The sequence below is a fragment of the Hippopotamus amphibius genome, chromosome 5, assembly GCF_030028045.1.
Source record: "Hippopotamus amphibius kiboko isolate mHipAmp2 chromosome 5, mHipAmp2.hap2, whole genome shotgun sequence".
Lineage (NCBI taxonomy): Eukaryota > Metazoa > Chordata > Mammalia > Artiodactyla > Hippopotamidae > Hippopotamus > Hippopotamus amphibius.
In genome coordinates this window covers 120,891,834-120,914,870 of record NC_080190.1, presented here as the reverse complement: position 1 = coordinate 120,914,870, position 23,037 = coordinate 120,891,834, and positions in this window count along the sequence as shown.

Here is a 23,037-nt window from a genome sequence, read left to right as displayed (position 1 = left end):
GGCACACAGGCTTGGTTGCTCCGCGGCATGTGGGATCTTCCTGGAGCAGGGATCGAACCCATGTCCTCTGCACTGGCAGGCAGGTTCTCAACCACTGCGCCACCTAGGAAGCCTGGCTGCGATCTTATTATTTTTTCCACCTGGGCTCCTGCTGGTGGCTCCTGCTGCTCCCCCTTCCCTCCTCCTAGATCTGAGCATCAGAAAATCCCATCCAGTGGGCTTGCCTCTTGCCACTTTGTCTTCCCAGGACAAAAAAAAAAAAACCCATCTCAGACCCCAGATCCCTGCTCTTTGCTTCTCAAAAGACAGAACAGCTCAGTCCTGCCTGCCTTCTTTCTTTACTCTTGATTTAGACATGATTCCATCGGCCCAGTCAAGCCTTCTCCTGCTTATTTGTCAGGCAGCAGATAGTTTACTTTTAACTACTGATATCAGTCTCTTCTCAAGACTTTTGTTCCTGAGGAAGTGATTTTGTAAATAATTGCGTCAAGTCATCTTTTAACTGCCTCACATAATTTCATTTCTTGTAAACCTTTTTTTTTTTTTTAAGGGAATTGCTCTCTTGCACTTCTGGCATCTTAAATCCCCTTTAAAGCTAAAAGAGCAGTCATTGAATGCACTTTTACAAAATAGGTTCCTTGGGTCTCTGATGTAAGGTGAAACCAAGACCCTCACCACGGCAATCATTCCTACTGCACTCCTATCATCATGGTATGAACAGAATATTCTACGTGTGAGTGGCTATTAGCTTCTGGTTCCCTCATCATAACTTGCATTTCTCTTTGCATTGTCCAGGGTGTTTATTATTCTAAACTGTCACATTTAACCCATTTATTCAACCAATACCTATAAATATTTATGTAGGTCCTTTTGTGGCTTTTCATTTTTGCCATCACTCTCAGTGAGAAAATTAGTTTCCTGTGCTAAACATTTTAAAGCAAAATATAAGCTATAGAGCACCATGTTAAGTAACTTTAGAGAATGGAATTTGGGGCAATTCATGTAGCATGCTTAACTTGTTTTCATAGGGCAAGCAAAGCTCGTTAATTCCATTTTATTTAGTATTTGTAAACCACTTGTTTAGTGTGGTGAATTAAGAAAAAAATCGATTGATCTTTGGATTTTTTTAACATCACAGAGAAAAGCCATTGATAACTCAAATATCTAAAGTTCACCCAGAAATCGAAATCGCTTGGCCCTCTGGAAAGTTCTGTTTGTGCTCTAGGCCTGCGAAGACTTGGCTCTAAAGTCTCTGAGCCTGGGTCCCATTGGTCCCATTAATCTTTGTCAAGAAGGAGGTTTCAGGGGAGGATTGAGAAGGAGGACTTCTGATCCTCTTTGATCCTTCCCTCTTTTGTTTCAGGGCCCGTGGCCGTCAACCCTCCCTGATTGTATTCTGCCTGATCTTCACGTTTCATATCCGTAAATATGAGGCCACATGATAATTAAAACCTCTTAAGAAAGTGGAACGTTTTCATGAAAGTTTCCCTGCAGATCTCAGATGCTGTATGAGGGATGCTAACAGCACAGGGTATCATTAGCATCAGTGACAACTGTAATAAGGCTGCGTCTCCTTTTCTCATAAAGACATAGATATTCCAATTTCCTCCTGTATAACTCAAAGGGGAGTTGGGTGTTAACACTTCAAAATACTTCTAAGTCCGTAGGGGGACATCTGAAGTGGAGAGTGTTCATTTTCTAAAGCAAAATGCCTGTTTTTGTCTCTTTCAGAATAATAAAGTTATTTCTCAGCCTGGGGTAGAAATGTGTAGGTGAGAACTCCCGCTGAGATCTTCCCCATCTGAAAACACTAAGGAATTTCTGCCATTGTAGATAGAAGGACAAGAAAACATTGTCTTCTCAGCTGTGCTTTCCTTTCAAATTTTTCTGAGACCCTCTTATATGTGGCAAGAACTCTGCCACCTGGCAGCCTTTATCTACAACAGAGCAGAGAACTAAGGAACAAACAGAAAAGGGCTTTGACTATCCCAATAAATGTTATAAAATCCACACTCTGAAACTCCTGAGTTTTTCCCATAGAAAAGTTCTTCAACCTTCTGTTTAAATCCTTTTTACTCTTAATTTATGCACAATTCTAATTATCTTAATGACATTATTTTCAATCACATGACAGACTATAAGCAGAAAATTAGGAAGGTGGGTATTGTATAAAATATACAGAAATACAATAATTTAACATACTCTCCCTAACTAAAAGAACAGAGATAGAAAACTAGTATGAAAATCTACAGCACAGTTGTCTGGAAGGTGCGAATGAATGCACTTAGTTGTGGGTAACATTGTATTGCTTCAAAGGATAGCATTTTATTCATATAATTATAATCTAGATTATCAATAAAACATTTATTGTAAATTAGGAACAGGAACCCCTTAACCAAGATATTGTCCTTTCATTTGTCCTAAAATTATATTATTGATTTTTATTTAAAGTACACACTTCACCATCTCCTGGAAATTTTTTCAAATAACCATACAGATCTTTAATGTCTGTAATTTGAACAGAAACCCTTTAAATGTGGCATTACCATGCCTTGTATAACCTGCACAATTTCATACATTAGCCCTGTGGTGAATAAGGTCTTCTTAAATAATTGGGTACATAAATTTGATTTTGGAAACCTCACCATCCAAAATGGTTAAAACAAAGATGCTTAGGTATTTTAAAAGTTAAAGTATCAGTAATACCAAAGAGACATTCCCTGAATATTCTGAATAGGGTTCTAGCGAGATGGTCTCTTTGGGAAAAAAAAACGAATAGATTTTCAAGACTGTGGTTCTTAGTATTAGTTCTCTGGAATTTTCCCCTTCGATAAAATTTTCTCCACCTCATAGTTGCCAAATTATCTCTTCTAGTAGTATGCTTTGATGTTTTCAGTTGCAACGATATCAAAGTCCTGGGATGTTTCACAGACAAGGGAAGCCTCTGCAGAAAGCGTGAGTGTAACATGCTTTTTCCACGGGAAGTGTTTCCCTCCTTCTCCGTGTGCCAAAACAAGCTCCTTCCTGGCGCATTCGTGGCCTATCAGCGCTCTAGGAAAGGAAATCTCTTCTTTCTCGATGATAGCAGCTTATAGCAAACTGGAATTGTGTAGTTACTTCTTCATTCATGGATAAGCCTGATTTGCATTTTGGTGTGTAAAACTGACAGTGTCCAGAAGATACGAGTGGTCTTGAAGTTTCTTTGCAGGTAGTGACCACACTAGTGTCTGATACACCCTCTGCTTCGTGAGGGAGACAGGATTAGATGACCTCCTTGAAGCCATACTGTGTGCCAGCATCCTCTGGTGGCTACAGCTGCTGCTGCTTCCTTTCAAAACACCCTGCTCAGCGCCTGCTGTATGTGAGGGGCTGGGCAGGCACTAGACGTACAAGGTAAAATCAGCACAGTTTGTGCATGGGGAGCTCACAGTCGGTTTTAAAGAGGAGTGTTAACCTCAGGGGCCCTGAACCTGATGCTCTGCACAAGCCAGGCCCTGATAGGAGAGGCTGGGGCTTTTGTTCCTCCAGATTCTGGGTGCCAGCAACCCCAGAAGGAAGGAGAGCCCATTCACAACCTCCCGCTGTTTCCCTATGATTCAGCGAACAGTGAGCATCTACTTTGCACAAGAAGCTGGGGGAGTGACAAGAACAAATCAAATACACACCTTTGCCCTGAGAGGTTTACAGAAGAAATCCTAGTAGCTTTCAGGTGGTCACTAAGTTGCTTTCCTTGGGTTCGGCCTCTAGAAATGACACCTGTTCACTCTATGGTACCAAGGTCTTGCTAGGCCAGAGGCCGCCCCATTCATCTGGGCAGACCTGGGCCATCTTTCTGTTGTGACTCTGGCTGAAAGAGCAAATGGACCCAATGCGCCTCCTACTGCTCTGGGCCTGAATAACACATGCCAGGACCGCAGCCACCCATCCCAGACAAACCAAAGCAAGTCTGAAGGGGCCTCTGTATCACATCAAAGCTCCCCACAATCAAAAGCAATCACAGCCAATGCTCACTCAAGTGATATCAACAGACATTCTCTTCTTCCATCTCTGACGATCCAAGGGTGGTACCACACACAGGGTCTAGTTTGACGGGTCACTGTTTAAATAAAACCCAGAGCAGACAAGTAAGGGGATTCAGTAAAGGAGCCATGCCATGCTGAAAACAGTCCCCATGCAGCAATGGTATAGTTGCAGAGATGACACAACACATAATGATTTCTTTGGTATTGTTTCTAACAAACTTGATATTGTTATTATTATTTATTGAAAGCAGGGTAGCAGTATTTAAATGGTTAAAATGCCTCTAAGTCTCTTTGTCACTGTGACCAACAGAATGAAAGTTAGTTTGCTCTCACATTTGTAATATCAACTCTGCCATCTTATGGAAACTACTGGAAGTACCTAAAGCATTTCCCTCTATTTCAAAGGCAAGGATCTGCTGGTAAGAGGACAAAAGGACATGGCCTGTGTATATCTACATGTTTTTAACCTTTAACATTTTTACCAACAAACGTCATTTAAGAAAAAAACTTTCAATCTTGAACAATTCTTAAATTAGTTGCCAACCAAGATGTGTCTCAATCTCGACACTGCAACTTCATGTAAAAATCTTGAATAATATTTTGTACCAGTATGAATTTCTACTGCCCCCAACACTGTGTAGTGACTTCATTGTATATTAACTTCTTTTCTACAGATATTTGAGCTACCAGGTGAATCAACTGAAAAAGTCGAATTCTGTTAGGAACCATCCTATATGATGTTGGTAGCCTGTGAAAAATGAATGTCTTTTTTCTTATACAAACTGGTAACAAGACTTGTTTTCACAACTCCTTTTTACATTTTTGTGCATATAATACCTGTATATTATACTCATATTCTAAAGTGACCAGAAAGTGTTATTTAATAGAAACTGCATACATTTTTTTATGTCTCTATGGACCCTTTGACTCTGGGTACACTTACAATAAATTAGCAGTATAATAGACTATTGTTTTCAATTATGAATAAAAATGTACATTGAAGTAAAAGATGACTACCGTCTTTAATAATTTTCCCCATCCCAATGTGTATTTATTACAGTAAAATTAGAAAAGGCTTGCATCTTGACTGTCCCTCAATCTTCAGATTTCAAGGGGTTAGCCCTCTATTTCACATACAAATAAAAGTTACATCTCAGGCTACATGACTATGGGAAACCCAGTCCCTTCCCCACAAATTTCTGAGCATCTCTGGGGAGTGTTCAAATGATCCACCAATCCACCCAGGTGATGCTTGGGTGGGCTTCCTGCAGACCGCTGCTGGGGCCACTCTACCAGTGACTCTTTCTCGTAACTTCTTCTCATCCCCGCAGTCCACTTCAGGCAACCTCTCTCCAAGGCAGCAACTCAGGCTCTTTTTTTATTTCCCGAGCAAAGCTTTGTAACTAATAAATTTTACTAAGGTTTGCTGATAAATAAGGGGATTCCATGCCAGAAAGGAAAAGCTGAAAAATGCATCTCGGGTACCAGCGGGCCTGGAGTCCTTCTGAGTTCACCTTCACGGGGGAGGGGTAGTCTCTGCCGGCCCCTCCCTTCTTATGCTCCTGCCTGCTCCCTCCTTCCTCCAGGGAGACCAGCCCACCACTGATTTCTGCACTGCTTCTGAGTCGGGTTACCAAAAATACCTTCACTTCACCCCAATCGGGGAGTAAAATCTCCTTAACATCAGAGTAATCCCCACAGAGATTATTTAAGAGAATACCATTATTGACATTATTTAACAGAACAGTAAACACCTGGCCTGAAGCCTGTGCCCTGGGAGTCTGTCCCCACGTCGGGCTTACCCAAGAACAGAGAATGAACTTGTCTTGAACCAACTGACGAGCAACTCACAATTGGTTCATCCCCGAAAATAAGCAGGAGGGGTGGTAGGGTGCCTGGGCATTCTACTTTTGCAATATTTCTGTACTTCTAAAAGTAAGCTTACATAAAAGGTGGGGGGGGGGGCATATTTCAGTGGTATAATCCAGATTCTACCCTTAGAGATGCAAGTACAGCAACCTAAAAAATAATGTTTCTCCTCTTTTCCATTTATCAGAAAAAGACTGGAATATAGTCTAGTCTCAGAGCACCCATGGGCTTACAAGCAAAATGAAGAAAAAAAAATATTTTTAATAGAGTCTGGTTTATTTATTTTTTTACATTATTAACCTCTGGCTGTGTTGGGTCTTCGCTGCTGCACGCGGGCTTGCTCTAGTTGTGGCGAGTGGGGGCTACTCTTCACAGTGGTGCTCGGGTTTCTCATTGCTTTGGCTTCTCTTGTTGTGGAGCACAGGCTCTAGGCACACTGGCTTCTGTAGTTGCAGCATTCGGACTCCGTATTTGTGGCTCACAGGCTCTAGAGTGCAGGCTCAGTAGTTGTGGCGCACGGGCTTAGTTGCTCCACAGCATGTGGGATCTTCCTGGACAAGGGCTCAAACCCATGTCCCCTGCATTGGCAGGCGGACTCTCAACCACTGCACCACCAGGGAAATCCCAATGAAGAAAAATTTAAATTGCTAATCTTATTGCCTTTTCCTTCAAATGGGCATTTGAATTCTTATGCATAGCTGGACACATAGAAATCATGTAAGGTATTCCTACAACCTAACCATGCCTGTGAATTTAAACAACAGATTATTAACATGTATTCTTTCCCTACTCTGAGCATATGTTGATTTTATTTTTTCTCCGTTTTGCACGTGTAAAAATAACTCAGATATCATCTCTCAGCCCAGCTCTCCAATCCCACTGCCAAGGCCTCAGTTCTGGTTCTCATCATCTTTTAATTTTACAGCCTCCAAATGGAGCTTAGACCCTCTGTGTTCCCTAAAAACTCTGCTTCCATACATTCCTAAAATAACAAATCTGAGCATCGTCTAATCACCCTACTTAAAATCGTGAAATAGAATAATAAATCAGATCCAAACTCCTAAGCTTGGTGTGTAAGAACTTCCATCATCTGACCCAAACTACAGTACCAGCCTCGCCTCTTATTACTCCCTTTTTCATACCTTCTACATCTCTTTCATGTTTTGTCCAAACATTTCCCCTGCTTTCTCGTGTTCCTGTTATTTGGGAGCCCTTTTCTGTAAGTAGAATGCTCATATTGTCTTGAAGGCTATATATATTTTTCTCAATCTTCAAGACCCAGGTCAGATGTTACCACACTAAAAACTCACTCAGCTTACAATTAGGGAGCACTTAACATGTGGTGGATTCCGAGTCTACTAGGCAGAATTGGCCTCTCTATACTCTAGGAACTTTGATCCTGCTTCCATAATGACATGTATACCCGAACTACACCTACTATGTTGTAAGTTTTCTGAGCGCTTTATAAATATGGATCATGTTAGCTTTTTTGGCAGTCATATTACCCTGTTGATTCCCATTAATTCTTCCATCACCTAGAGCCATACGGCTGGGGTTTTCCCCTCTACATGCTCTTAATGTTAAGTGAAAACTCGCCATCCTGCATCGGTCCAATAGGTTTATTGGATTCAATTTCAGAAACTTACATTGACTCCTATTAAAGTTAATTCTGGGGACTTCCCTGGTGGTATAGTGGTTAAGAATCTGCCTGCTAACGCAGGGGACACGGGTTTGATCCCTAGTCCGGGAAGATCCCACATGGCTCGGAGCAACTAAGCCTGTGCGCCACAACTACAGAGCCTGCGCTCTAGAGCCCACGAGCTGCAACTACTGAGCCCACATGCCACAGCTACTGAAGCTTGTGTGCCTAGAGCCTGTGCTCCACAATAAGAAAAGCCACCACAAGTAGGCAATGAAGACTCAATGCAGCCAATAAATAAATAAACTTAAAAAAAATAAAAATAAAGAAATAAAGTTAATTTTGTTAGATACAGCCAATCAGTTCAATATGATTATATCATTTTAAATTCTGATTTTTTAAACCAAACTATTGGTTATTCTTCTCAAATTTATGTGACTTACAGATGCTCAAACACCTTTTTATCCAGAGGCTACAAATTGTTGAATAAGGCAAGTTAAACAGTGATTATTACCAAATTAACACATTATTCCTATCAATCAGGCCTCAAATGCCTTCTTAGAATCTAGGATGATGCACTACGTGTAGATTGAGTACCATTCTGAAACCCAGATTCATCATTTTCCTAATATCTCTAGTGTAGTCTAATATATTAATTTCATGAAGATATATCTGACATGAATTCATAATAGTTCTTAAAGACCACAACTGGTTTTTACAAGATTTTATGTCACATCATAGTGTTTGACTTGGGATTTTCACTAAATCCATCAGTTTAAGATTTGTGAAATCTACTTTCTTCCACTTTTTGAAAACTGTCACATTGATGGCCCATTTTCAGTCTCCTGGCATCCCTGCCATCCTCTGAGAGCCTCCAGGTTCACCCAGAGGAATGATCTTACTGCAGTTTTATTTGTTCAGTCTTTCAACAAGTAAGTATTGAATGTCTATGACACGCCAGGCTCTGGGCCAGACACTGGTGTTAGCCTTGAGCCAAACAGACACGATTCCTCCATTCAAGGGATTCACATTACGCTTCTCTGTGTCTTGAGTGGTTACAGTTTGGGAAGCCAGCTAGATCCTTGCTCCAACTCTATGGAACTTCAGCTAACATTTACTAGTGTTTGTCTGGGAAGTTATCTTTCTTACCAGAGAAGGTGAAGAAATGCTGACCAATAGTCATTTGCAATCAAAAAATTTCCTAAAGACAAAGGAAAATTTCCAGGGACGTGGTCTCCAGCAGCCCTCAGATTCAATAATCACATGGTATGTAACCTTGGAGAAAACCAATGAACACGTTAAAAATAAATTCAGATTGTGATAAGTGCCATGAAAACAGAAACAGAACGATGTGATGGAGAGTGAACAGATGTGGAATGAGACCCTATCTTGGACAGAGTGGCCAGGTGACACCTCTGATTTCGTTGCAAGTGCTAAGACTATAGTCGGCAAAGAGGTGGATGCCAGAAGGAACTCCCTCTGTGGCTGGAGTACTGTGAGTGTGGAAGAGAGACATGAGAAAAGGCGGGGAGGTGGGGAGCAGGGAGGAGTAGCCAGATTCAGAGCCTTGTAGGTCAGTACACGTGGAGACTGCATCCTGTGGGAAAACACTGAAGGGCCTTGGGTCCCATCAGTAAGTCAAGTCACCTCCAATGCTACCTCTTTGGGTAACAAATACCAGGAAACACTAGGAACTGCATGTATCTTCAAAAACCAAAATGGTTGACAAAGAACAAGGGCACTGCACTACGCTTCTTACTTAAACAGAAATTTAATTTCACCTTATCTTTTGAGAATACACCTATGTCCTCACAGAGCAAAGCGTTCCCTTTCATCTCACCGTGATACATAAGAGTCCCCGACATTAGTTGATATGTTGGAAGTAGAAATTCAATCATAAAAGACATTTCTGCTTCCAGATGACGTAGAGATGATTTCACTGTTTGCTTTCAAAAAGTATTTTCCCCAAACACTTAAAGGGTGATGTGAAAGGACTCTGATGAAGACTTGCACAGACTGAAGCATCAGCACCCATGGTGCCTGATTCTGTCCTTGTCATTTTGGTGACAAGAAACAAAAGACTGGATATCTTCAGCTAATGTGGTCCTTCTAGAACTCTTAGTTGAACAATTCCTTAAAGGACAAATGTCCTGGGGAATCAAAACAATTTCCCTGAGTTGCAGGAGGGGTTACAGGCAAACATCTTCAGAGGACAGAGGAGTGGGCAGCTGGACAGAGGTGCTACTTAGGGTAACCTAGTACCTCACACTCCGCACTGGTCCCCTCCGCGCTCCTTTCTTGTCTGACTTTCCTTCCTCCCATCCCTAACCTGCCTGCATTTCGGGTACATGGGGATTCCCTTCTCCATGTTCCTTTAGCCCCCAGATCCCCCTCTACATCTTTGAGTTTCTTATCCATAAAAGGAGGCTGACATAGAGCCCATTTAGTTGTTAAGTGAGAAAATACACAAAAAGCAGGTTACACAGGCCCTGAAATATTAGTGAGTCCCTATGAAAATGACTCCCCTCACCCGTTCTGCCCCTTTCAACCTCCACTTTCCCCCTCTTCCCCTGCCCTCGCCAAAGGCCAACAAGCTGCTCTTACGGCCCCGTGGCTCACTTCAGCTCTAACCCTTGTGGTCCACGGGCTGGGTAGCTGACATAGAGTGTACTACACTCGGAAGTGCTTCCAGCATGCAACGTAGACTTCTATTTTGTTTTTCATTTCAAGAGGTTTCATGAAGAATTATCAGACCCCTTCTACTAATTAAGGGTAAAATTTTGTATTTAAAATTGGGGAAATCTATACAGTGAAGTTGAATCCTATACCTCCTTTCATGCCTTCTTACCCAGAAGCACATATATACCTGATGTTGCAGTAACCTGCCAGCAGAAACCAGTCCAAGGAGAGAACAAACACCCGCCTAAGGAGGGCATACAACAAGTTTTCCTGAGTTGGTCTCTTAAAACAGAATTCAGAGCCCCAGGCTCATCCTGTGTTCTGGCTTTACTATGGCCTAAGGCCTGGGGGTCTTTTGCCTCTATCTGTTCAAATGGAGAAAAAAAAGAGAAGGCAAATGATTTCATGGTGGGTTATCAGGAGCCAGGCCTGGCAATGGTGCCCAGGACTTCTGCCTACTTTCTTCGGCCCAGAACATCGTCACGAGGATGCCACGAAACAGCAAGGAAAGCAGAGAAGAGAATCTAGCTCTGTCCCAGAAAGAAAAGGAAATGGAATGTGGCGACCATATAGCAAACTCTGCCACACCATCTTTTATCACGAATAGTTTTGTTTACTATTTTTTTTTCATCGTAAAGGGTAGTTGTTGTATTAGAATTTTACCAATACGTAAGAAAATTCAAGGATTGGGAGTCAAAGAAATTGTCCTTGAATTTTAAGCGCCTATAGAACAAGAATGACTGTCTTAATCAGAATTACAAATTCTGTACAGGTCAAGAATGATGTCACCCACAACGTACTCCAGGGGCACCACAGAGCCTTCCTCTCCTGTCAGTAGGGAAAGCTCTCCCCCTAGTCCCTTCCCCCTTTCCTACCTTCCTTGACCTCTGGTCCCCTCAAGGATTTTGCTACCCACCTACTCCTTATGCACAGTCTCAGGCATCAGACCTAGTTGGGCCAGATGTTGGTGTTGGGAGGATGGAGATGGGAAACATAATATACTTTCAATATTTCCTGAGTTTCATCACCTACTGCATCTTGTGTTACCTTCTGGCTCAGAGAAGCTGAAGGATGTGCAGTAGGTGAGAGGGAAAACAAACAACTCCCCTCCGTCACTGAGAGGTCCTGCTCTGTACAAGCAAAGTTAAGAGTCAGGAAGGATTTCTCCAATGGATCACAAACCGAAGAAGAGTGAGGGAATTCCCTGGTGGTCCAGTGGTTAGGAATCTGTGCTTGCACTGCGGGGGCGGGGTGGGGGGGAGTGCAGCCCAGCTTCACTGCCTGGTCAGGGAACTAAGATCCCACAAGCAGCAAGAGGCAGCCAACAAGTAATAATAATAAAGAAAAAAAATAAAGACGAGTGAGCCACAGCTCGTAAACCCTATTATCTAACTTCAGGTCACTGGGTTTATCTCCTTACATTACTCCTGAGCCTTTTGTAAACACTTGTTGAGTGCATCCATCACTCGTGTGTGTTGGGGAGGAGTGTACATTTGGCACGAGGTACTGACATTAAAGATGCCCCTATTCTTTGCCCCAGCAGTTTCTAGCAAGTTGTCCTACAGATGCCACATATGTGCAAAAAAGTTCTTCGCTGTTTTTATTGAAGCATGTTGGTAGTAGGAAAAGACTGGAAACAACCCAAGTGCCTATTGGTAGGAAACTGTCTAAATACATTACAGTAGAGCCATGCAATGGGTTATTATGCGGCCATCAGAAAAGAATGAGGAACTCTGGGTGCTGGAGGATTTCCAAGACAGAGCAAGGGACAGAGCCATTCGTGGCAATGTGTGTGCTGTTCTATCATGTTGGTGAAAGGAGAAGAGGGGAATCATATCATGTATTTGTCTCAGCGTAGAGGATACAGGGACATCAGCTACACTGATCGTCTCGGGGAGGGAGGGTTGGGTGGCTAGAGACATAGACCAACAACGAAGACTTTGTAGACTTTCCTTTTACAATCTGTTCAGGAAAATTCAAGTTGGTAATAAACAAACAAAATGTTTTGATCTTAAAAGCAGCAGTGCCGTGCGCTACTGGGATCAGGGCCCCTGCTCTTCCTTTGAGTGAGAACATTCAAGGGCAGGACTCGTCCTTGAAGCCACTGCACCTCAGGCATCACGTGGGGGAAAGCAGAGGAGCCCTGGGGTCTACATTTCCTCCAGCCCCACGAGCAGAATCCCTCCCTAAGATGCCAAACTAGAAGAATCCAGGTTTTCTTTTTTACTAAGGGAGGTGGCATTTTCTTTCTTGGGCAGTCAGGCTCTGTTTTCGTAGTTTTTTTAGTGTGGCTGAAGCTCAGGGAAGTAAACAGCCAAAACAGGTGAATGATAAAATTAAGCCCACATCATCGGGGTTGTTAACTGAGGCCATTAAATCTGTCCTTTGAGATCTAAGTATTAGAGTAGCACTGTGACGATACTGTAAAATTGTACCAAAAGTAGCCTAATCCACAATAATAATGCAGCAAATAGCATGATTGAAAAATCTGAAAAACGACTCAAGCTTTCCAACTGGTATTTACATTAGCACATACCCCTCTTTAATGACATAAAAAGAAAGAGTGTTACAGATGCTTAATGCATCAGGGCTCAGTGAATCTGGAGGAAAAGCAGATGGCTTATGTAGATTTGAGAGTATTTTAATATTAAACAAATGAACCACAATTAGATGGGTGTGGCAGGGGCACAGCCTGTTGCACGCTTAATCGTGAGCTGTGGGTCTTTCAGATGTTTGTCCTCTGTGCTCTTCAGGGGTTTATGCAAATGGTGCAGGCTGCAGGGGCACTGAACACAGCTAAGGAGAAAGAATTCACTGTGCTGCCAGCCATGGAGGAGCTCAGCCTGTGTCTGAGGGAGAGGAAAACCCTCCTTCCCACTTCTTACCTTTTGTTGTGCTCAGTGTGGAAGCAGGGTTGTTGCCAAGAGAACCAAGAAAAACTACATTGATCTACATTAGTCATGACCGATCTACAAATGTCATGAGATGCATGGAAGAAAGAAGACTGGGGACAGGACGGGTGACGCAGGAGGAAGAGGGAAGGTCTGGGGAGAGGCTGGAGATTGGAGTGACTAAGGGACTTTAAGGATGCGTGGTGTCTACAGAGAGCGGTAGGAAATGTTAGTGTATTTGTGACAGTGCAAACGCCTCCTCCTCCGTAGCCCTGTAAAAAAATAAAATGAAAACTTAAAGTGAAGACCTGTTACTCCTCAGGGCTTCATGGAATGGGATTTTATGTTCCTTTCTGTGTACGGTGCTGAGCCGACAAGGGCTTTGAGTTGGAAGCAAGAAAGCCTCATGTTTTAGGGGTTGAGTTATTAAAATTAAAACTATGAGCCCAGTACATTTTTTCAGTCTATTGGATGCTTGAGGCCGTTGACACCAGCACTTACTGACTAAGTGTTGTCAGAGGCACCAAAGACCTTTGGGTTGCCAGATTTTTGTGATTTATTTTACGAAAGAGGCCACATGGCCATGGTCTTCTATAGTGGAGTCAACTCTTACTCAGGGGATGAAGTTGTAAAGCGAGTGCATAAAGCAGAAGTATAGTCAAAATTTCCATCTAAAATACTGTAATTCACCCCCTAGTCCAGTACTTGTGAATTGTACACCCAGGTTCAGCCTAGTCAGGAGATTTTCAGCATTGAACACACAGCCCTCCGCTGGTTATTTAATCGACACCAACCACACGCAGACAGTGATATAGGACAAAACAGTCCTCCACCTTCATGTAAATTATGTTCTTGGGTGACGAGGCGAATAACGACGTGAGCAAGGAAACAAAACTACATCAGATCGTCTTCTGTGCTGTGGAAACAGACAAAGCAGGGAAAGCAAGGGGGCAGCGCCAGGACAAGGGTTTTATGTGGAGTGATCAGGAAAGGCTCGCTCAGATGGTGACATTTAAGTAGAGGCTGGAAGGGAGGAAGGAAGGCCAGGCGTGAGGCAGCAGCTCTGCAGGGAAGGGCACTGCAGACCAGGGAGCTCAAGTGCAAAGTCAGGTGTGGAAGTGGCTGGGAGGGGGAGACCCAGGAAGGAGGCCGGCCCAGCTGGCAGCCGGTGTGGAGTGAGGAAGGGCAGGACGGATGGAGACGATGCAGCTCCCTGAGACCTCAGAGGCCAGTGCGCAAGGTTGGTTGTTACTCTACGTGAGGAGGTAGCTGAAGAGTTCTGAGCAGAAGAGTAATATGATGGGACCCAGGTTTCTAAAGAATCACTCTGGACAGATGAATGGGTAAAGAAGATGTGGTACATATATGCAACAGAATACTACTCCGCCACAGAAAAGAATGAAATAATGCCATTTGCAGCAACATGGGTGGACCTGGAGTTCTTCACATACTAAGTAAAATAAGTTAGAAATAGAAAGACAAATATCATATGATATCGCTTATATGCAGAATCTAAAAAAAAAATGATACAAAAGAATCACGCTGGCTCCTTTGTTGAGAAGAGACTGTTGGATGAGCAAAAGCAGAAACAGGTGACAGGTGAGGAGATTGTTGCAATACTCCAGGTGAGAGATGAGGGTGGCTTTGACCACAGAAGTGATGGCACAGTGGTTAGAAGTGTTTGGATTCTGTGGGCACCGGTCAGATGTGTTAGTTGTTAGAGGTCTTTACAGTGGATGGAGCAAGCTGTCACCCTGGGATTTTTTTTCGTCATTACCGTTTCTTTGTGTGTGTTCAGGTTCTTTTTTTTTTTTTTTTCTGATTATGTGTAGTTGAGTTTGGAAAATTAAATGCTCATGTGATGACATCCACTGAATTTCCCTTTTACTTGGCGATTTGTTCACCTTTCTAAAGATGGTGGTTCTATGCCCATATTCAGTGTTACTCTCATTGTTATCTTACTTCTGAGCAGGGTACAATCTCTGAGCATCTGTCTCCTCATGTGAAAAATGCAAGTAGTAGCAATAATAATAATTTATGCTACAGGATGAATGTACTAATTAAATGAGATGTGTATCAGCCACCCAGTCCAGGGACTCTGCAGGTGTCAAGCAAATGTCAATTCCCTCCCCACGTTTCTGCCCTTGTACATTGAGTTCTTCTAGCATAATTAGAAGGTAAATGTCTTCAGGTTACATCTGGGAAAATTAAGACAACAAGAACTCAACTGCAAGTGAAAGGTCATGCCTTTGGAATTAGTTGAAGATTTAGGATTTTTAAGATTAAAGAAAGCTTCCACAAAACAACTCGCCTACAGACTTCACAAATTCAGGGTCATGAAAGACAAAGACTGAGGAACAGGTTAAAGGAGACTAAGAAGACATGACAGCTACAGGCAGCATGTGTTACTGGATTAGAGTCCAGACCCCCCATTCTTTTTTCATTTGCCATAGAGAACAATAGCAGGACAACTGCAACCTTTTAATAAAGTCTGTTGATGTTGATAATTATACAGTATTATGTAAGAAAACATTCCTGTTTTTAGGAAATATACATTGAAGTTTTTAGGAGATATACATTGAAGTATTTAGGGGTAAAAGGCAGCACACCTGCAATTTAATGTCATTTAGTAAAAAAGAATGTGTGTGTGTGCATATATATACCTACATGCATACACACACACACACACACACAAAGCAGAGAAAGAGAGAGAATGATAACACAAATGTGTAAAATGTTAACAATTGGCTAATCTGAGTGAAGGATATACGGGAATTCTTTGCACAATAATTGCAAGTTTTCTGTAAGACAAATCAAAATTCAAAATAAAAACTTTCTAAAACAGAAATTTTCTATTATGAAGGGGAAAGTAAATGACTTTTATGCCGTAACAATTCAGGAACTCCTCCAGAGGGAAAAAAATCAAAATTAGCAGCCAGACTTTGGAATAGAAACACGTTAAAATGACCCAAAGCAGAGACCTGGCAAGGTTCATAGAATTCTCAAGGCCTTAATGAGAAGTGATGGGACCTGAGCTGTAATATCATGATATGCGTTCTCTAGCACAGCATCAGTTCTTTCTTTAAAGTAGAGTTCAGCACAGGGGCATCATTTGTGTGGCTTCCAAGAGGCCCTGAAGGCACTACATAGTTTGTCAGACCTTTCAGTTTGAAAGCAAAGAAAAGGTAAAAGCTTACTGTAGTACCAGAGCAGCAACAGTCCACACACATCGATTCTACCTATAAATAACCAGTTTGGAATAACGCCATCCAGAAAATTACATACTGTGATGACTCTATCACCTCTTGGAAAGCTTTTACTCACGTAAATTACAAGTCTATAAACCTTAACCGCACCACTTTAACTACACCATTTAAATATCCAAATGATTCATCCCTCCTTATTTTAACACGCACATTCAAGTCTTTACTTCTAGGAAAGAATCATCACACAGAATGTGGGAAATGCACATACGCATATACGTATAAAAAGAAAATATGAATTAATAATCCTACTATACTATATTCATGCGTAATATGTAATTAGAGATATTTATGTATACATATATTATATATAATAAACAAATTATAATAATCCCTTTGGAATCAATTAAAAAGTTACTAGAATCAATAAAAGGCTCAATAAAAAGAGCAGGCACGAAATTCACAGACAAATATCAGTGGAATGCCAGCATGCCAAGTCCCCACCACCTCCCCCCCAAAAAAAATCCTGTTAATCTTAAAATACATCCTATTCTTATGAGTTTAAGGGACATATGTTTAAAACTTCCCATTTAAGAAAGCAGATTAATAAATCCCATTGGGAAATAGTAATAGACAAGGGAAGAGCTAAGAAAAAAGAAATGTATATGATAATAAGATAATAAGAAATGTATTTGCAACTACTTAACTAGATTACGAGATATAACAGATGCATTGTATATTGCTTTATGAAAAAAGCTAAACACTGTAAAGCTGTGAGTTTTTCTCAATCCTCAAGTTCATTTAACATATAAAAGAGAAAAGATATCAAAACAAATTCTTAAAAAATAAAATAAATAAGGATTGGCCATACATTAAAATATATTACAAAGTCATTATGATTAAATTACTACTACTGGCAAAAGAACAAACAGAAATTAAGGAAACAAAATAACATAAAACAGCATTTACAATAACTTAGTATATTCCATAGACAGCATTGTAAATAAGTAGGGCAGGAGATGATTATTTGATAATGATGCTGGAACAGCTGGTTGTAAATATGGAATAAAAATTAGCTGCTAACTCCGCACCATGCTCTAAAATGAATTTTGATTCCATTACAGAGCTTAAAACCTATACCACAGAAAATTAGGGCGGAAAAAAAGAAAACCTATTTAAAAAAAAAAGGGAAGGGGCTTCCTAGGTGGTGCAGTGGTTGAGAATCCGTCTGCCAATGCAGGGAACACAGGTTCAATCCCTGCTCCAGGAAGATCCCACATGCCACGGAGCAACTAAGCCCATGAGCCACAACTATTGAGCCTGTGTGCCACAACTACTGAAGCCCATGTGCCTAGAGCCTGTGCTCCACAACAAGAGAAGCCATGGCAATGAGGAGCCCGCACACCACAACCAAGAGTAGCCCCGACTCGCAGCAACTAGAGAAAGCCGGTGTGCAATGAAGACCCAACACAGCCAATAAATAAATAAATAAATTAAAAAAAAAATAAGGGATTACAGATTTCTTATCTTGATGAGAAAAAAAGGGGGGGAAGGATTTTCTAGGCTTAAAGAAAGAAATAATCAACAAAAGAAAAAAAATCTAGGTCCAGACCGAGATGGCAACACAAGAAGCTCCTGAATTTCTCCTCCTGCAGACACACCTAATACACAGCAACACACAGAGCAATTCCCTCTCTGAGAGAAATCCAGAAACTAGCTGAGTGACTCCTACCCATTGGCAAACTGAGAAAATATCCACATCAAAATGGGTAGGAAAGGCTGAGACACACTCCTACAAGAAGCCCAGACCCCACGCAGCACCATGCAATTGGAAGGGAACCTCCAACTCCCAGCTGCTCCTAAGGAGCAAAGGGTGTGGATTGCACACTGAGTACCCCAGTTCTGAAGGCTGCCTCCTGAGGGATGGGCCCCCAAATTGTTTAGCTCTGAAAGCCAACAGGGCTTGCATTCACAGGTCCTAGAGTACTGTAGCAAACAGTGCGTACATGTGCACTCAGCTTGGCTGTCCCCTGGCCTCAGTGCAGAGGGAGCAGACAAAGACATCCGTCTCTGGAAGGGACTCAACTGCATCTTTACAGGCTGCTGCCTGAGGGTCTTGTTTCTAATCATCATGCCCTAGGTGCTGTCTGTGACCTGCCCCAGAGCCCAAATAAGCCCGTGGGCACGTCCCCGCTTCTCCCTCTGGGCCACGCCAGCAGTACAACCAAGTCAACAGCATCTCCCCGGAAGGAGCTTTCCACACACCTAGCATCCCAATGTGACGGCTGTCGACCAAGCGGCAGGCCTCAACTGTCCGACCTCTGGTAACCAACAGGCTCGCATTCACAAGTCCCACAGGACTAGAGCAAACAAAGAAGCAATTTCTAAAAAGATACAGGAGCATGCCCTGTGGCTACACACTTGGAGTCAGCACACAGGGAGGAGGCAAAAATAACCCCTCCCGGTTTCTCCCTGGAAGGGGTTTGACCGTGAACTTTCCCAGCTGCCGCCTGAGGGTCTGACTTCTAAACAGTCTGCATCATTAAAAATGATTATAACTACAAGAATTTGTTAGGGCTACACCATGTAAAAAGATATAAATTGTGACATTAAAAAAAACATAAAATGTGAGGAGGGGGAGTGGAACATGCAGAGCTTTTGCGTGTGTTCAAAGATAAGTTATGGGCTTAAAAGAGACTAAGATGTTCTACTAAGCCTCATGGTAATTACAAAGTGAAAAACCTAAAACAGATACACAAAAGATAAAGAGAGGGAGTCAAAGCCTACCACTGCAGAAAATGACCAAATCAGTACTATCTCAATGTTTTGAAAGGGCCACAGCGGTCAACTGGCCCAGCACGTGGACAAAGACAGAGTTCACAGGTGCAGAACTGAATTAACCCCTTCTCAGTGCATTCACAGGCTTGCTCCAGAAGGAGCTGGCTCTCAGGCAGGGCACATGGGTGTTAACTCACTACCTGCCCAGACCAAAGGACTGCCCAGCAGACCCACAGAATCATGAGCTAAATAAAATCTACTCTTTGAAAGGATTCAACATAAAACTACCTGTTAAACATCAGGTTAGTTGGTTCTCTCCTGACATCTAGTGTTCCTGATTTATTACTGCAAAATACGTCCATTTAATTTTTTTCACATATTTTTAAAAATTTATTCTATTTATTATTTATTGGCTGCGTTGGGTCTTCGTTGTTGCGCAAGGGCTTTCTCTAGTTGCGGCCAGTGGAGGTACTCTTCATTGAGATGCTCAGGCTTCTCAGTGCGGTGGCTTCTCACGCAGCCTTCAGTAGTTGCAGTACGCAGGCTCACTAGTTGTGGCATGTGGGCTCTAGGGCACACGGGCTTCATTAGTTGTGGCTCATGGGCTCTAGAATGTAGGCTCAGTAGTTGTGGCACATGGGCTCAGTCGCTCCGTGGCACGTGGGCTCTTCCCGGACCGAGGATTGAACCCAAGTTCCCTGCATTGGCAGGCAGGTTCTTAACCACTGCTCCACCAGGGAAGTCCCACTTCCATTTAATTTTAAACTATGAGAATGAAAATGTTATATGGAATAAAAACTGTTCATTTTAGAAGGATATTTGTTAAGTGCAATAAAATTACAAGCTAAATAATAATGAAATTTCTGTCTCCAAGGAGCAAAAGAACTTTTTCTCTTAATTCTGCCCATATGAGAAAGTGGTAGATTTTCTTGCTATTCTGATAGGTAAGATAGAGGGTCCCAATCTATATGCAGGGCTGTCCCATTACTGCAGAGGAGGGCCTTATGTGTGCCGGGAACTGGGCCTAAATACTTTAGTGCGAGTTATCACTGTGCTTTCAGAAGGTACAGGTCCATCCTAACCACCAGTCTGACGAGGTACTGAGGATTTTCCTACTCTACAGTGTGCAGATGGAGACAGACAACACCCCTTCCTGAAACATCACGCGCCAGGCTACAAGTTATGCAACTTGTGTGCAGTCAGAAAGAGCTGGCCTATTCGAGTAGGAATGAGTGACAGGGCCTGCCGTTCGAATCGAACACTCCCATTCCACCAGGGATGCTCCATGTGGGGAACAGAATGGGAAATGCTGGAGGCCAGAACTTTGACAGTTGTTGGAAGCACACTAGCTGCCTCTTACGTGTAGAAAGAAAGCTCCCAATTTACCCACTCTGCCTCCTTTGTTCTTTCTTCCTTTTCCTTCTCTTCATCCATGTTTGTTCCCTTACTTACACTCTGTCAGCCTCTGCTCCTCTCCTGCGGACAAAGTCTGGATCCTTGATGCTCCAAGTGTGACTGGCTGACTGGTGGCATCACAGTCACCCAGGAGCTGGTTAGAAGTGCAGGTGCTCAGGCTGAACCCCAGATCTACCGAGTCACAACCTGCACTGTAACAAGATCCCTAGGCGATTCCGACGTACGGAAGCTTGGAAAGTGCTGCTGGACACCAGAGTGGAAGCAAATGAGTTTCAGCTGACAAACCACCTCCAGGAACAGGAGTAGCTGATGAGCCGCAAACTGGCTCATGGCAAGAGTCCCGGGACGGTAAGGGATGTCTTCTTCCAGCACAGTAAGCAGTGTGGCATCCAAACTTCGTGCCCAGAAATAAACCTTCTAGTCCTTCTTAGTGTTTCCCCCCTCAGCTGCAGCGGTCACTGGGCCCACACTCAGTGAGGCAGTATCACCCTCAGCCTCAAGCAAGTGGAGCGCCTGCTCAGACCTGGCCCATCAGGGGTCCCCACACTGTGCAGTACCTTCCTCCAGGCTGTCTAAGCCCCTTTCCAGTGCCTGAGACCAGTCAAGGGCAGAGGTGCTCTCTGGGCTGGGTACCCCATGCGTGGAGCTGGTCCCGAGTGGGTGCCAGTCCCTGGAGGCACACACCTCAGTGTTTTACAGGAGCTGCTCCACCCCCTCGGGGGTACAAGCCAGCCAGGGCAGGGCCACGCAGCAGGCCACCCTGAGCCTGGCCAGAGCAGCACGCGCCCTGCCTCCCACTTCTCTCCTTCAAGGCCCCGCCCAACATCCTTGGGCTCAAAACGATGTCCTGAGCAGCTCTGGGATTCATGCCAACAGGACGGCTCCAGGAGGGCCACCTGGCAAGCACAGTATTCCTCTCACGGGGTTGCAAGAGATCTGCAGCGGGAATGGTGCTGGTGACATGCTGCATTTTTTTTTTTTTTGGCCACGCCATGTTGCATGTGGGGTCTTAGTTCCCTAACCAGGGATTGAACCTGTGCCCCCTGCATTGGAAGCACAGAATCTTAACCATTGGACTGCCAGGGAAGTCCCTTGACATGCTGATTCTAAGTGGCTCTCGTTATGGGCTCAGAACAAGTTCAGGGATCTGGGCTCCTAGAGACCTGCTGACCTTGGGCTTCAGGCACACGTGTGGGCCCGTGCACTGACTCTTACTCCTCCATCTTCCAAAGAGTGTCACCGCCGGTTTACAGCACACACAGGCACGGGTGGCAACACCCATCTCTTGGCCTTCAGGCTTCCAGCCGCTGGCACCCCTCCCCCAGGATCCCCCCGTGTGTCAGGCAGTCCTCTGGTGCTGGCCGCCCATCTCCTCCCAGGGCTTCCTGACTTGCTCAGTAACAGGTACTTCTAATCCACGTCCTAGCTTGGCACCACTGAGGTAGCGACATCAGGCTGCCCCAGGTCAGTCTCGAGCCAAGCTGCCCAGGGACAGACACGCCTTGTCCGAATGGGACTGCTCTCCTCACCAGCCCTCAGGCTTTCTGCTGAGCCCCCCAGAGATGGTGCTGAGTGGAAGGCAGGGGTGTTATCACTTTTGGAAGAGATTCCAATCCTGGAATAAAGTACTTCCAGCATAACAACTTCAAAAAACCACATGGTTGGGAAAAAAGGGGAAGCAACATGAGTAAAGAACAAACGATGGTTCACATTTTCTTGCACTTGCGGCCATCACCAATGGAGCACAGTGAGAGCCTCTGGGCTCAATGAGAGGCCAGCGTTTTCGGGCGGGAAGATGGACGACAGGGCACTGTGAGGAATGATACAGTCGGGATTCAGTGTTACTAGGGAACTTCAGAGACAAGCAGAGCTACAACATTTCAACAGACGGGCTGCGAAGAGCCCAGGCAGTGTGAGTAGTAACAGTGTCGCTAACCTTCTTCTGTTGCTGAAAGACATGAAATTGGCCAGAAACGGCACACATGATAAGACTTAACACGGAATCTTCATGCTTATGGACAAAAAATGAATCGCCACACTCCTGTTAAGGTCCTTTCAGCTGATGCAGTGGCTTAAATAACCCCCTTCAATTTCTATGTTCTGTGTGGCCTTACTGCCCAAAGCTCATGCTTTACCACAGTATCCTCCCTTAATGCTCCTATCTTTCTGTACGTAAAATCACTCCCAATCTCCTCCAACATGGCCCAACCACTCTCTCTGCTCCCCATGTTCCCTCCTTCAGCAGCATCTCTGGAAGAATAAGGAGAGCAGACACACACACGCTGTCAGAAACAGCTCAACACATCTCAAGGAATGCCTACATGTCAGTATGTGTGAGGGTATACGGGATGGTGAAGGGTGGAAGAGGGAAGCACAGAGTGAGAAATATATTAAAATAGACCCAAGTAAATATATGACCGCTCTCAAATCATTTTCCATGGAAAAAAGTACACTCACAAATAGTCATAAACATTTACTGAGGACCTACTGTGCTGAATACTGTGGGAGACAAAAAGTTTAAAACACAGACTCTGCCTTCC